We start from the raw sequence: 15,343 nt of genomic DNA on the forward strand, positions 1-15,343 counted from the left end.
GGCAGCCCAGAGCCCTTTGAATCTCGCTCGCAGCTCTGGCAGGCCAGGCTGGGGCCGGGATTTAAAGGGCTCAGAGCTCTCCGCAGTGGCAGGAGCTCCAGACTCTTTAAATCCCAGCCCCAGCCCAGCAAGGCTCGGGGCGGTGGGGATTTAAAGGGCCCGGAGCTCTGCGGCGGCTGGAGCCCTGGGCCCTTTAACTTGCCTCTGAGCTCCGGGGGCTCCCAGCCACCTCTGCAGCTGAGAGCCCCAGGTTGATTTAAAGACCCTGGGGCTCCCAGCCACAGCCGGTGCACCAGGGCCTTTAAATTTTTAGAGGCCCCGCCTCTTCTGGTTGAGGCCATGCCCCCTCAGGACTCCAGTAGTACTGGTAAGTCCTGTAAGTTACTTTCACCCCTGCCCCGACCTCCCTTCCTGTCCTGCAGCCTAGAAAGCCCAGGTTTAAAGCCAAAGGGATGCATTAAATCCAGCATACCTGTAACCAGCTAGCTTGATAACAGGATTTGAACCCAGGCTTTTCACAAGTCTGTACTGCTTAGCTATAGCACTACAATAGCCAGCTGCCAGCAGTAGCCAATCAAAGCTCGAAAGATCCCCATTCTGATATTATGGGTTAAGCAGGTACTAATACCTGCTACCAGACATGAGAGAGGTAGTGAGGCTATGACTGCATTGCCTCAGTTCTCCTTTGATGTTTGTTTCCTACTCCTTTCTAACAGCTCCATTTCACTCCTCATCCAGAGCATGCATTGTTGCTCTTCACATCCACTTTTCAGAAGCTGATTCAGTGACCTGTTTTACTCCTGACTCAAACCATGGACAGAAACTGGCACATTACACTAGAATAGAGGCCAGGTCAGATTCGGTCATTTGAAAAAATAGACTAAGTATCAGCTGTTGGGAAGAGATCAGGTCAGTCCCCGCCTGAGCCAGCATTCCTGCTGCAGAACTGGACTTGGGAGACTGCAGCAGAAAGATCAACCCAGCAAATGGGGGATGTTTGTAATTAAAGGTGAATTGGACCCAGGTTATATTCAAGGCTGGTTTTCTCAGGTCTGCAGTGAAGGTGCATCAGGAAAATACTAGCTTGGATGACTAAAGCATCTCTGAAATAGACAAGTAAGTTGCAAATGAGCTCAGTTTATTGATGCAAATAAACCTCCCCTCCCCACACACACTTCAATCTATTTTAAATCTCATTGTTTTCTAGATTTCAGTTCAAGAGTCCTGGTGTTTGATTAGAGTGATCGGAAGATTCCAGGTTATTAAAAACCTCTTCATGCATCGCCTGGTATTTGTTAGTTGATTTCTTCCCCCTGGGGAAATTCCAGAAGCGATTCTCCCCAGTCGCCGTTTCCAAGACTCTCTCTGTTATTCAATGCCTGTTTCACATTGGAACAGACACATTCAGTGAAAATAGCCCTGTGCTATGCTGCATTCTGCACACTCTGCTCAGTATTCATTCCATCTCCCAGGCACTCTTCTCTTATTCAGGAATTGTTTACAAGGAATAGAGAGAAAGGCCTGGCTTGTCAGGTGTAAGGACAGTGCCTCTAGTGAGACCTCAGGGGGAATTACACATTTCCTTAGCCAGCTCCATTTCACTTGTTTACATGCTTGTGTTTCCCTCCTCCAGTTGCAGTTTATTTTTGTGGGTGCACAGATCACTCATTCCCTCTTGGGTGCCCCACTGACCCTCATTCTAGCCTGTGTTTAATTAGAGAGAAACCCTGTCCAAGAACTGAGAAGAAGAGGACAATCAACATGTCCGACTCTGAAGGGGTATAGATCAGCAGAGCTCCCTGTTATGTTTATGTAAAGCCTTCGACAGAATGTAGCATTTAGGGGGTGGGAATAACATGCACATTTTTATTCTTTCTTCCTACCCATTTGTAATCTTTGGTGGAATGTTTGTCTTTATCTCCTGCCTCTGTCCCAGAAGTGGACAAACTGGCCCGCAGGGCTGGCTTTATGACCTGCCCGATTGCAATATTCGGTGGCAGTCCAGGGCTTCGGCAGCACGGGGTCTGCTCTGGGTCTTCCACGGCACCGAAGGACCCCCCGCTGCCAAAATGCCGAAGATCCCCGGAGCGGGGGCCCCCTCAAGCATGGGCCCTCTCTTCAGCGCAGGGCCCGATTTGGGGGAATCGGCCTAAAGCTGGCCCTGATGGCCCAGGGGCCACAGTCGGCCCTCCAGACATTTTAATCCAGCCCTCGAGCTCCTGCCAGGAAGTGGGGTCTGGGGCTTGCCCCGCTCCAGACAGGGAGCAGGGTCAGGGTCTTGCCCCGCTCTGCACAGCTCCTGGAAGCAGCGGCTCGTCCCCACTCTGGCTTTTATGCAGAGGGGCAGCTGGGGGCTCAGCACACTGCCCCCATCCCAAGCGCCACCCCTGCAGCCCCCCATGGGAGCTGCAGGGGCAGCACCTGCAGAGAAGGCAGTGTGCAGAGCCACCTGGCCTCGCCTCCACGTAGGAACTGGAGAGGGGGACATGCCGCTGTTTCTGGGAGCTGCTTGAAGTGCTGCCCAGAGCCTGCCCCCCAATCCCCTCCCATGCACCAAACCCCTCCCCCAGCCCTGATCCCCCTCCTGCCCTCCAAACCCCCTGGTTCAAGTCCAGAGCACCCTCCTGCACCCTCAACCCCACCCCAGAGCCTGCACCCCCAGCCAGAGCCCTCACCCCTCTACCCCAATCCCCAGTTTTGTGAGCATTCATGTCCCCCCATATAGTTTCCATACCTAGATGTGGCCCTTGGGCCAAAGAGTTTGCCCACCCTGCTCTAGGCCCTCACCCTTACCCAAGCTGTTACTTTGGGCATCTTAAAATATTTTAGGAACAGAGGCACTGCCAGGGTGGGGATGAGACTGGAAAGGACTGGTAATGGCTGGTACATGGAGCCTTTAGTCTCTAGGACAGCAATTCCAGTACTGACAATCCCAAGTGTTCCAAAAAATTACAAGTCAGACCCCAAAACATCATGAGATAGGCCTAAAAATCACAAGAGTTTAAAGATAATAAGTGTTGGGTTCTTTGTGTGCATCTTCCAGTGTTGGAGACTTCACCGTTCATGTTTCCAAGCTTTTCTCTGCAGTCAAATTAGAAACTTAGTGTTTTTGCAAAGAAAACTGAGTTTCGTAGGTAATATGACTTCAGAAGTTGGGGGCTTTATGAACCCCCCCTCTCCCAAAGTCACAAGATTCACAGTGAAATTGCAAGAATTCAAATCTATCTCAGAGTGGCAAGTGTACAAAGGTAGGCCCAGATCCTAAAGCTGAATCCATCAGCACCTGGGCCAAGTCCCATTGACTATAGCAGGACCCTGGGCAGGATTAAGTCTCTGCATGAAGTACTGGGGCCTTTGTTACCATCTAATACTGGTTTGGTGCCCTGTGAAATGGTGGACTCCCTCCAGTTTTTTAAATACACAAATGGCCATCTCAGAAGTCATCCCTTCCTTCGGCACTACTCAGCAGCCTGCTTGCTAGTCCTAGCAGAGAAGCCAAGGACCAAAACAGCATGAAAAGAAAATTCTTTTCTTTACTAGTGGTCATAGTTAAGGCTCATTGGCAGGGCAGCTTACACAGCTACTGCTCATGCTGCAACTATCCACTGGTTAAGTAGAGAACTTCAGGCTCCAGGACTATTTAGACTGTAAACTCTGTAGGGCAGGGCTTGTCCATTTATTGTTTGTACTGCACCTGGCACAACAGGGCCCCAATCCTCACTTTTAATAAAAATATATTTTTTAATATAGATACCACACTAGGGGGGGGGGAAATGGCCCACCTAGCTCAGTGTCATGTCTCAGCCAGTGACCAATCCCAGATGCTTCAGAAGAAGGCAGAACACATCCATAATGAACCTTACTGTTCAATACCATAGTGGAGAGAAGTGAGAACTTTCTTCCTGACCCAGCTGATTACATTAGGTTACATCCTGAAGCATGAGGATTGATAGTTCTTATAATTTGCAATCCTCACCGATGTAACTGCAGAAGCAATTCTTAATACACAAAAAATTTAGCCAGGAAGCATTTAGGGCTTCTATAGATATAACAAACCCGCATAAGCATACCATCTACCTACAGGCACACACACCTTACCAGTTCCACAACTACCACGCATCTTAGACCTTACACTGACTGCAACCTTAACTCTGCCCCCCTTTCACTCTTCTGCACACACTCCATGTTGACTCATTCTTTTTTTTCCTGGACATTCCTTATGGGGATTCTCACAGATCTCCTTTTGCAAAAAATTCTGGTACAGGAACGGGCACTACACAGAAGTGCTATATAAATTGTCTTTGCTAGGAGAAGAACAAAGCAGCTTGAGTTTTGTTGTAGATTTTTGTTTTGTTTTCTCCTCCCCATTTTTTTTTACAGAACTTTAAAACAGCAATCACGACTGTAAGTTTAGAAAGATGCTAGAGACTTCATTTGCCCTAACATGAAAGTGCTCTGGGCCCAGCCCTTTGAAGCTGAATGATAGAAGGGTGGGAGATAATATTCAGAGCTCTGTCTATGGGGAAGCCAGAGCTAAGCCTGGTCTACACCTAAAACGTAGATCTACCTAGCTAGGTCTTCAAACCACAATTTGAAGACTTCAATAACTCAGACATAGGTTAGGGGTTTGTTATAGAAGTGGATGGGTAAGGTTCTGTGGCCTGTTTTGTGCAGGAGGTCAGACTAGATGATCATAATGGTCCCTTCTGACCTTAAAGTCTATGAATCTATATTATCCCATCACCACTGTGGATGTTTGGTGGTGTAGTTTGGAATTGGGAGAGGGTAGTTTAGTACAGCATTGCATGCAGAAGAGGGGTTAAATGGGGTGATGGAAAGCAGGCATCCCTAGAAGGGCAGAGCTAAGGCCACGGGGACAGGGGACCTGCAAAATCAAGCCCAATATAATGATAGCAGATGGATTTTGGAAAATTAAACTAATAAAATAATGGGAGGAAGCAGCGCCCATGTTTCTATTGACTAGCCTTTAGCTTATTCAGCTAGTCGTGATGTAAATTCCATGCCATCAGGGACACTGCAGTCACAGGGGTGGCTGCCCTGTGCATTTGATTAACTAATCCAGGGAGGTGGAAGGTCACTGGTTGCTCTCAGTGACTTAAACAGGTGCAGCAGGCACTGACCTTGCATATCTTGCAGCAGATTTTTATCCCTTTGATTTCTGTATCAGGCTGATGACATTCCCAGAAGCCGGTTTTTGATTCCTATGCACCCAATTTACTTTATAATGAATAAATATTGAAAGAGAGGTGCGGGGCTTGCTTTGAAGAAGCTGCCAGGTCAAGGGTAGATGATTGCTGGTTTTGAAGTGGTTTTCAAAAGCAGCGAAGGCTAGCAGTTATCTCTGGGTTGCACTGCAAGGCAGGTTTTTGAGGGTTGTTTTGTTTTTTTTAAATCCCCCCAATCTGGCACTGAAAGGCTTAATCTGCAGTTCTCAAACTTCATTGCACTACCACCCCCTTCTGACAAGAAATACTAGATGACTCACCCCGGGCTGGAGCCAGAGCTCGAGCCTGAGCCCTGCTGCTCCACTGCCCCAGGCGGGGGCAGACCCTGAGCCCTGCCATGCTTTGGCTTCAGCCCTGGGCCCCAGAGAGTTTAATGCTGGCCCTGACAGCCCCAGTAAAATGGGGTTGGGGCCCACAGTTTGAGAACCATTGGCTTAGCTGCTACCTGTGTGTGTGTCAATGATACATTTAGGATAGTGAGGAACTGGTGATCTCTGAAAGCAGAGAGGGGAAACGTGGGGACAGATGGGGTCAAGGGAAAAAAACAAAAAAAAAACCCACTTATGTTTCCTGCACATCCCCTCACTCTTAACTTTTCATCTTGACAGCCCAGTTGCAACTCCCTTTGCTGGTGCATCAGCCTGTGCGATTGGTCTTCTACCCACTCAGTTAGGTGCTCCACAGTTTAATGGGGCAAACAGCAGGAATCACAGCTACTCTATCTTGTCCCAGTTCTGTAGGCCAGCAAAGCCTCAGCACAAGGTCTTTTCTTCCAGATTGGCACCTCTTCCCAGGCCTCAGAGTTTGTAACTCCCTTCTCTATACTTTGCAAAAACGGGAATTACAACTTAAGCCTCCTTTACCCCTGAAGCGCTCCTGCCTCTGGGAGACCCAGCTTTCTAAGGCTCCTGCTGGCCTGAATACAGACCTTTTAAAGAGGCAAAGCATCAACAGTGAGCTAGAGTCCCACCCCCAAACTCTGGATAAGAGTGGTGGTGCAATGTAACCCACAGCACTGGTGCACACTCACGGACAACTGTGAGGGACTCTCACTGGTCCAGAGGCGGGTGGGCTGGAGCGGTAGGGAGTGTTGAGTGGAGAAAAGGAGATGTGTGGGATTGTGGGTGTGGAAAGTGAAAATACAGCACCATTTCCTCCATGTAAACTCCTACTCTAGTGTGGCTCCCACTATCCCTAGAGGTCCCCAGCAAGCAGAAGCCCATCACTGCTGTCTGGAACCAGCTGCATGCGGAAGTGGTGGGATGTGTTTTGGTTCTATACCAAATCACTGTCAGGGATCCTGGAATAGGTGCTGATTGTAGGGAATGGATTCCAATGAGAAATTATCTCCACATCCCTTCCTGTAACAAGGGCATGGGTAAGTTGCACAGCTCCACAACATGTGTGGCAATAGTCTTAGAGGGTGCCAGGCATAGCTCAGCCAGGTTCTGTGTGTAGCAGATCTGACTCACTGCCACAGCACCTCCTGTGGGTCATCCAGGAATTAGCTCAATTCCAGCACTGAGTGCCTCCTGCTAGCCAGTGTCTTGCCTGCCACAGGCCCCATGTCCCTCATGGACCCCAGTGCCCCTTACCCTGGGGTTCTGCCCCACAGCAGTCCCCACACGCTAGGTCTCCCCTCCCAGGGGAGCTCCCAAACCTCTATGCCCACCTTGCCTCTGTGGCAACTGCCAGTCATCATCTAGCCCTCATTCTCTGAGGCAAACTGCAGTCTAATAGCCACTCATCACTGGCAAGGGGATTTGGACCTGCTCCCTTTCTTGGCCCTGCTGTCTCCTTGCAGCTCCTGTATCTCCTTTTGCCGGCAGCAAGGTCTCAGCCTAGGAACTCAGCTGGGCTGCTTCAGGTACCCTGTCTCAGCTAGGTCCTTCTCACACCAAAACTGAAGTGAGATTAACCAAAATCCTCCCTTAGCCCTTATATCAGGGCCAGCTGTGGCCTGACTGGGTGTGGCCACAGCTGTGGCTGCCTCTTCAATCAACCTACCTTTTCCCCTGGGAGCGGGGTAACTGCCCCACTACACTGTGCACATGCACCCAGAAACCCAATAGATACACTGTGCACATGCACCCGGAAACCCAATAGGTACACTGTGCACATGCACCACAGTTTTGCCAATGCACCTCTAACCCTTGGCAGGTTAGCCTTGGATTTAGCAGCAGCTGTGAGTTGTGGCAGTTTATATTGGACCAGGCTGAGAACACCACACTTGCTCCCTTTATGACTTAGGCAACATAAGCACCGGGGTCACCTACAATGACATGCTAGGGCATGAATTCTCCACTGTGCCATTCAGACGTTGTCCTTGTTAACGAAGATATGGGGAGAGATGTTATTAAAGAAGGTGAACAGGTCATGTTGGTCTAGGCTTAGAATAATTAATGCTAGTTAAAAGGTGTAAAGAGGCCTTTCTGAAGAACTTGGTGTTGCATCCCCATCCTAATCTGCTTATTGTTTGTACAAACAGTCTCATCGCTCTGAGCTTCTCAATTCCTCATTTGAAATAAGTCCTCTCCTTGTTCTCTTTGCCTTCACTGAAATGGGATTTTTCTGCCCTTCATGGAGCAACAGCATAAACACAATCCCTTCCACAGGTGACCAAACTGAGGTCCCTGATTTCTCTGCGGCCCTCCTGGGTGGAGGAAATTGTCAGCTAGTGAAGCGTGCACACAAGTGTCCTACAGGGAGCAGACTCCCTCCAGTAGATAATTCACTGGGAGTAAGGCAGGTGGAAAACCTAAGTTGGAGTTCTATTCTCACCTGGAAGAGACTTTGTTGGAGGTCCTGCTTTCTGCTTCATAATGGGAGATATTTTTCCTCTAAAGAGCAGGAATAGGAAAGGCCAATAAGACCCCAGAACGGGGGGGAAAGCCCCTCAAGGGAAAGGAGCCCAAGAAAGCCCCATGATTCATTGTTGTAAGAAGGTGTCAATGGGACTCCATGCACCTCACTGCTGGACAGAAGGAAACTGGGCCATACTGGGGAGATCCCTGTGAAATCTGGGAAGATGAAAGTCAGTGAATCCTTCCTGAGGGTGATTGGATGGATTTTCAGAAGAAGTTGCATCACCTCACAGAGCAGTTGGGTGGGTCATGATTAGACATTGGCCTAAACAACAGAGAGTACCAGTATGCACTGGGATGGTGTGGCTTTACCCACAGAGGTCCCAAATGCAATTTCCAGCTCTCCTATGGGAGGAGTCACACTCATGCTATTGCAGGAGATACAATAATCACACCAGTACAGTACATACACACATTGCAAAAGTGCCTACAAGCTGCAGAACAAAAGAACAGGGGTAAGGTGCCATTCTGCTCTGAAAAGTGACTAGAGAAATGGCATAATAGGTTTCCATGGTTATTGCTTGCCACTGACTTCCAAATGCAGATCCTCTTCTGTTGTAAACTGGCAATTTAGAGCCAGATTGGTACCTCAGCTGAAGTCAGCAGGTATACACTGATTGCTGGGGATCTGGCCCTCAATTTGGTCAATTACCAACAGAAAAGATAATGGATTTCTTCCTAACTGAGTCATGATCTGAGAGTCATGCATGTGACAGTTATGGCAAAAATGCAGTGTCACGCAGAGGTTACCTGGCCCCTCCTGGGACTGAGCTTAACCGAGAGCTCCTGGGTGGATCTGTAATCAGAAATACTTTTCACTGTGTTTCCAAACTGTAATGTATAGCTCTGTCTCCAGCATTTCATGGGGCACAATGTTTAGCACCTCTGTCCTCTCTGCTAATTAATTAGAATTAGCAGTGTTTTGATGCTCCATACCTGCCCCAGACTCCTGTGATAGATCAGATTGGAAGGGCAGGTAATGTGTCCAGATGATGTGTAGTGTTTGGGGAGACAGAGGAATAGTGAGGGGGGAACTTGTGATGTACCCCAGCCTGGACCATGACTGAAGAAGAACATCCTGATTCCCATGGGGGATTCTGATTCTTATCACCCTGGAGATCATTCACCCTAAACTGCTGGCATTCCCTACCCCACATGGCACCACACCATTAGCACCATGCCTCATGCCAGCACTGGTAGTTCCACCACACCTGGGACAGGGGGCCAGTAGCTGCAGTTCAGAAGCATTGTTTGATCTGGCTCTGGCTGAAGGGACCTGCCAATCCCTTCCTGAGCCTCCCGACTGCAGAGTGATACAAATCACCCCGCCTCCCTTGGGCATCCCTGCTGAGGACGTAAAAAGACCTGATGCCCTTGCTCGCAGCACCTTCCAGGGACATGAGGAAAACTCTGTTCCTGCTCCCTTGCATGGGTGGTGAGAAGAATGCAGAAACCCAGGTGAGTCACACATCTGTGACTGACTCAAAACATGCCGTGAGTCATCTGTGCTTTTGCAACATTTGCTGTGACAAACCAAGAACCCCAATCATGATGCATGATGTGAATGCTGGCAACTGTGACAATGACATTATAGTGCACAAGACAGGCGTAGCTCGCCAGTACACGGGTCTGGATCCAATGCCCATTGTTGAAGTCAATGGAAAGACTCCTTCTGATTCAATGGACACTTGATCAGGCCCTATAAGAAGGCTTCGAAAACCATGAGACCAAGGCAGAGGTTCCAAAACTGATCTCTCAGCCTCACCTGGACTGACATGAGTGTTGGCACTGAGGGGAGGCCCATGCAATGTTGTCACTGAGGGGAGGCTTTCTAGCTGGGCAATGCCAAAGAAAGAAAGTGGCATTCTGATGACAGCACCTGCTACTCTCATCAAATGTATTGGCTGGGAATGGGCTTGTTAACTGAAATGGGGATTTCTGAACCTCCTGTAGGTTGCCACCACCATGCTGCTTTGGAAAAGTGAAGTGACACCATTAGCCAAGATGGGAGTCTGGTTTCTACATAAGTTTCACAGGAGAACTCGAGTATATAACAGTAAATGTGCCCAATCTTATTTCCACTGAAATCAATGGCAAAGCTCTCATTGACTTAAATGGGATTGGGAGCAGGAGCAGGTCCCATTGCCCTTCCTTCAACATTCCACCAGTACAGAATGGCCTTCACAAACCCTGGATTCTAGCTGGTCAGTAGCCTTGGTGGTAGCCTGGCACAAGAACACTGGTTTGAGCTACTTCTCGTTACTGAACCCCATCACACAAATATCAATGCACCACCACAAGGAATGGCTTGTATACAGTATAAGTAAAACAACGGGCGCAACTCTCCACCCCACCCAATTCCGTTCAGCCATCGTGAGATGGGCACAGTGCAGGGAGCTGGTTGCAGATCCTAGATCCCATGTCATGTGGGATTGGCATAAATCAGCAAAGGCAGCTCTCATTCATATCAGTGGCGTATGGTCCCTCTGGGATCTTACACCAGTGGATGATTGGCTGTAGCATAGTTCTAGTCTGCCATGCTCCTTCCTGCCCCCAACCTACCCTATAAATGCCCTTTCTGACTCCACTGGCTTTATCAATTCTATGCCAGTGGATAGCTCCCTTGCACAGGGAATTCTCCATTAGCCAGTTCAAGTCCACTGTGTCACATGCACAAAGTGGACCTAATGGACCAGAGAATCTGGCCCAGAATGTGTTATGCAGGACACAGCAGGCAGCTATAAGCATTGGGATTTTTTTTCACTGACATCCAATCTTGTGAGCAAACAACACCAGTGTCCCTTCAGTCTACCAAAAGCACATTCAGCAGTCATGTTGCACTTGCTCAGCCAGTGGTAGAATCTTTCCTTGGTTCTGTCGAGGTCAGGGCCACCCAGAGGATTCCGAGAGCCTGGGGTCTTCGGCGGCGGGGGGCCCTTCCGTTCTGGGACCCGCCGCTGAAGTGCCCCAAAGATCCGCGGTGGCCCCCCCCCCCGCCGCTGAATTACCGCAGAAGACCGAGCTGAACTTCGGCGGTAATTCGCCAGTGGGGGGTCCTTCCGCCCCGGAGCGGAAGGACCCCCCGCCGGTCTTCGGCGGTAATTCGGCGGCGGGGGGGGGGCCACCGCGGATCTTTGGGGCACTTCAGCGGCGGGTCCCAGAACGGAAGGGCCCCCCGCCGCCGAAGACCCCAGGCTCTCGGAATCCTCTGGGTGGCCCTGACCTCGACGGAACCAAGGAAAGATTCTACCACTGGCTGAGCAGGTGCAACATGACTGCTGAATGTGAAGGCGAAGACTGGGAGCGGAAGAAGCTCCTGGGCCCGGCCCCCCTCCCGGAGCGAGTGAAGGACCCCGCTCCAGGGGCCCCGAAAAACTCTCTGGGGGCCCCTGTGGGGCCCGGGGCAAATTGCCCCTCTTGCGCCCCCCCTCCCCCCCCGGGCGGCCCTGGTCGAGGTGGCCAGTGTACAGTTTCATGAGCCAAGGATCACTACTGGCATATCAACATTGTCAATGGTAATCTGCCAGTCAGGAAAGAATCTCCTTGCTTGTGGCTTTCTGAACAGTCCTGGGTTCTTAAAGATGCACACATCGTGAACCTTCCCAGATCAGCCAACACTGATGTTCATGAAGCGTCCCCGGTGACGCATCAATGCTTGCAGAACCATAGAAAAATAGCCCTTTCGGTTGATGTACTCTTTGGCAAGGGTGTCTGGTGCCACAATAGGGATATGCATGCTATCTATTGCTGCAGCTTGGGAATCCCCTTGCTGCAAAGCCATCCCCTGCGTCCTGCACATTTCTGAGAGTCACAGGCCTGCACAGCAGGAGATAATTAATGGCTCTGTACACCTCCAAAATGACTTCCCACTGACCGGTAGTAATCCAGTATTGCAAGCTTCTGTGGTGCCATTGCCACTCACTTTGCCACTGTCAGTGCAGCTCTCTCATTTTGATGTCCCTGTGCTGGAGGGTTGGGGTGAGCTCAGCACACAGATCCAAAAATGTGGCCTTATGTATCTGAAAGTTCTGCAGCCACTGCTCATCATCTCAAGCCTGCATTGCGCTGCCATCCCACCTGTCAAGGATTGTTTCTCGGGCCCAAAAGCAGCACTCCCACATCTGCAGCTGCTCCGTGAATGTCACCAATAACCTTGAATTGATTCTTGCTGTGTCCCACAGCAATCTGTCCTCCAAGAAGTAGTCACGTTCCCCACTGATTCAGTTTTTCTTACAGCTCTGCAATCACCAGAGGATTGTGCGACTTGTGCTAGCAACACTCCTGACAATAATGCAGAGCTGTGCAGGCTCCATGCTTCTGTAAGAGATGGACAGTGAGGAGGGTCATGTAGGTTTGTAGGATTTTTTTAAAAAGGCACAAAATGATGGGCTATACCTGACATTATGGGATGGAGACAGATGCACACAGGGAAGTTGACCCCTTGCTCCTAGTCACCCTGCATGACTCATTTCAGCCCCATCATGTATTACCAAAACTACACACACTAGGATACGTACACATGGTGCACCACACTGTGCACCAACACAAACACTCCCATACTGCAGCACCAGCTCAAGAAGCCAAGTATGCACATGCACAAATGCTATACTAACTGCGGCGACTTGATGCCGATGTAACTTGCATCAACCAAAGTTTGTACAGTAGACGTGGCCTGAGAAGATCCAGAGAGATGAAATCACTTGCTGAAGGCCACAGAACAAGTCAGTGTCACTGGAATCAGGATTAAGACTCTGGAGTTTCTGACTCCCAGCCCCATGCTCAATCCACTAGGGATTGTCTCCAGAGGCATTGATTCTGTGTGTGCAAACCCGGAGGCTATTGCTACAGCTACCTCAAGGAGGAGGGGAATAGCAAGCCAGACTTGAAAGGAGTGACCTTGTATTAATGATTCCTGTCTACACTGGATACATCAGAAGAAAATGTGATACCAAGAATCAAAACACAGTTGCAAAAAAGTGGTGAGTTTAGTATTTCTAATCTAATGGTGCCACCTGCTGTCATGGAACACAAATTGCTTTTAGCCATTAGAAACTAAGTATCAGAGGGGTAGTCGTGTTACTCTGTATCCACAAAAACAACGAGTAGTCTAGTGGCACCTTAAAGACTAACATTTATTTGAGCATAAGCTTTCGTGGGTAAAAAACCCACTTCTTCAGACGCATGGAGTGAAAATTACAGATGCAAGCATAAATATATACACTCGCACATGAAGAGAAGGGAGTTACCTTATCTGTGGAGAACCAGTGTTGACAAGGCCACTTCAGTCAGGGTGGATGTGGTCAATACCAAGATGAGGAGGTGTCAATACCAAGAGAGGGAAATTGCTTTTGTAGTGATCCAGCCACTACCAGTCCCTATTCAAGCCCAATTTAATTGTTAAATTTGCAAATGAATTGTAGCTCTGCAGTTTCTCTTTGAAGTCCGTTTTTGAAGTTTTTTTGTTAAAGGATGGCTACTTGTAAATCTGTTATAGAATGTCCAGGGAGATTGAAGTGTTCTCCCACTGGCTTTTGTATGTTACCATTCCTGATGTCTGATTTGTGTCAGTTTATTCTTTTACGTAGAGACAGTCTGGTTTGGCCAATGTACATGGCAGAGGGGCATTGCTGGCACATGATGGCATATATCACATTAGTAGATGTGCAGGTGAATGAGCCCCTGATGGTGTTGCTAGAGTAGATATGGAAACAGAGTAGGCAATGGGGTTTGTTGCAGGGATTGGTTCCTGGGTTAGTGTTTCTGTGGTGTGGTGTATAGTTGCTCGTATTTACTTCAGTTTGGGGGGCTGTCTGAAAGCGAGGACTGGCCTGCCTCCCAAGGTCTGTGAGAGTGAGGGATCATTTTCCAGGATAGGTTGTAGATCACTGATGATGTGTTGGAGAGGTTTTAGCTGGGGGCTGTATGTGATGGCCAGTGGTGTTCTGTTGTTTTCCTTGTTGGGCCTGTCTTGTTGTAGGTGACTTCTGGGTACCTGTCTCGTTCTGTCAATCTGTTTCCTCACTTCCCCAGGTGGGTATTGTAGTTTTTAAGAATGCTTGATAAATATTTTGTAGGTGTTTGTCTCTGTGTGAGGGATTGGAGCAAATGTGGTTGTATCTTAGGGCTTGGCTGTAGAGAATGGATTATGTGATGTGTCCTGGATGGAAGCTGGAGGCATGTAGGTAAGAATAGCGGTAAGTAGGTTTCCAGTGTAGGGTGGTGTTTATGTGATCCTCACTTATTTGCACTGTAGTGTCCAGGAAGTAGATCTCTTGTGTGGACTGGTCCAGGCTGAGGTTGATGGTGTGGTAGAAATTGTTGAAATCATGGTGGAATTCCTCAAGGACTTCTTTTCCATGGGTCCAGATGATGAAGATGTCATCAATGTAGTGCAAGTAGTGGAGGGGCGCTAGGGGACGAGAGCTGAGGAAGCATTGTTCTAAGTCAGTCATAAAAATGTTGGCCTAGTGTGTGGCCATGCGGGTACCCATAGCAGTGCCACTGACTTTAAGGTATAAGTTGTCTCCAAATCTGAAATGGTTGTGGGTGAGGACAAAGTCACAAAGCTCATCCACCAGGTGTGCTGTGGCCTCATCAGGGATACTGACGGCTTGTAGTCCATCCTCATGTGGAATATTGGCGTAAAGAGCTTCTACATCCATGGTGGCCAGGATGATGTTTTCTGGAAGATCACCAATTCATTGTAGCTTCCTCAGGAAGTCAGTGGTGTTTCGAAGATAGCTAGTAGTGCTGCTAGCATAGGGTCTGGGGAGAGAGTCCAAATAGCCAGATAATCCTGTTGTAAGAGTGCCAATGCCTAAGATGATGGGGCATCCAGGATTTTCAGATTAATGGATCTTGGGTAGCAGATAGAATACCCCTGGTCGGGGCTCTGGGGGTGTGTGCATGTAGATTTGTTCCTGTGCTATAGCAGGGACTTTCTTGAGCAGATGGTGTAGTTTCTTTTGGTAACCCTCAGTGGGGTCGGAGGATAGTGGCCTGTAGAATGTGGTGCTGGAGAGTTACCTGGCAGCCTCCTGTTTATAATTTGACCTGTTCTTGATGACTACAGCACCTCCTTTGTCAGCCCTTTGACTATAATGTCAGAGTTGTTTCTGAGGCTGTGGATGGCATTGCGTTCTGTATGGCTGAGGTTATGGGGCAAGTGATGCTGTTTGTTCACAATTTCAGCCTGTGCATGTCTGCGGAAACACTCTATGTAGAAGTCCAGTC

The sequence above is a fragment of the Mauremys reevesii genome, linkage group 8 (genome assembly GCF_016161935.1).
Source record: "Mauremys reevesii isolate NIE-2019 linkage group 8, ASM1616193v1, whole genome shotgun sequence".
NCBI lineage: Eukaryota > Metazoa > Chordata > Testudines > Geoemydidae > Mauremys > Mauremys reevesii.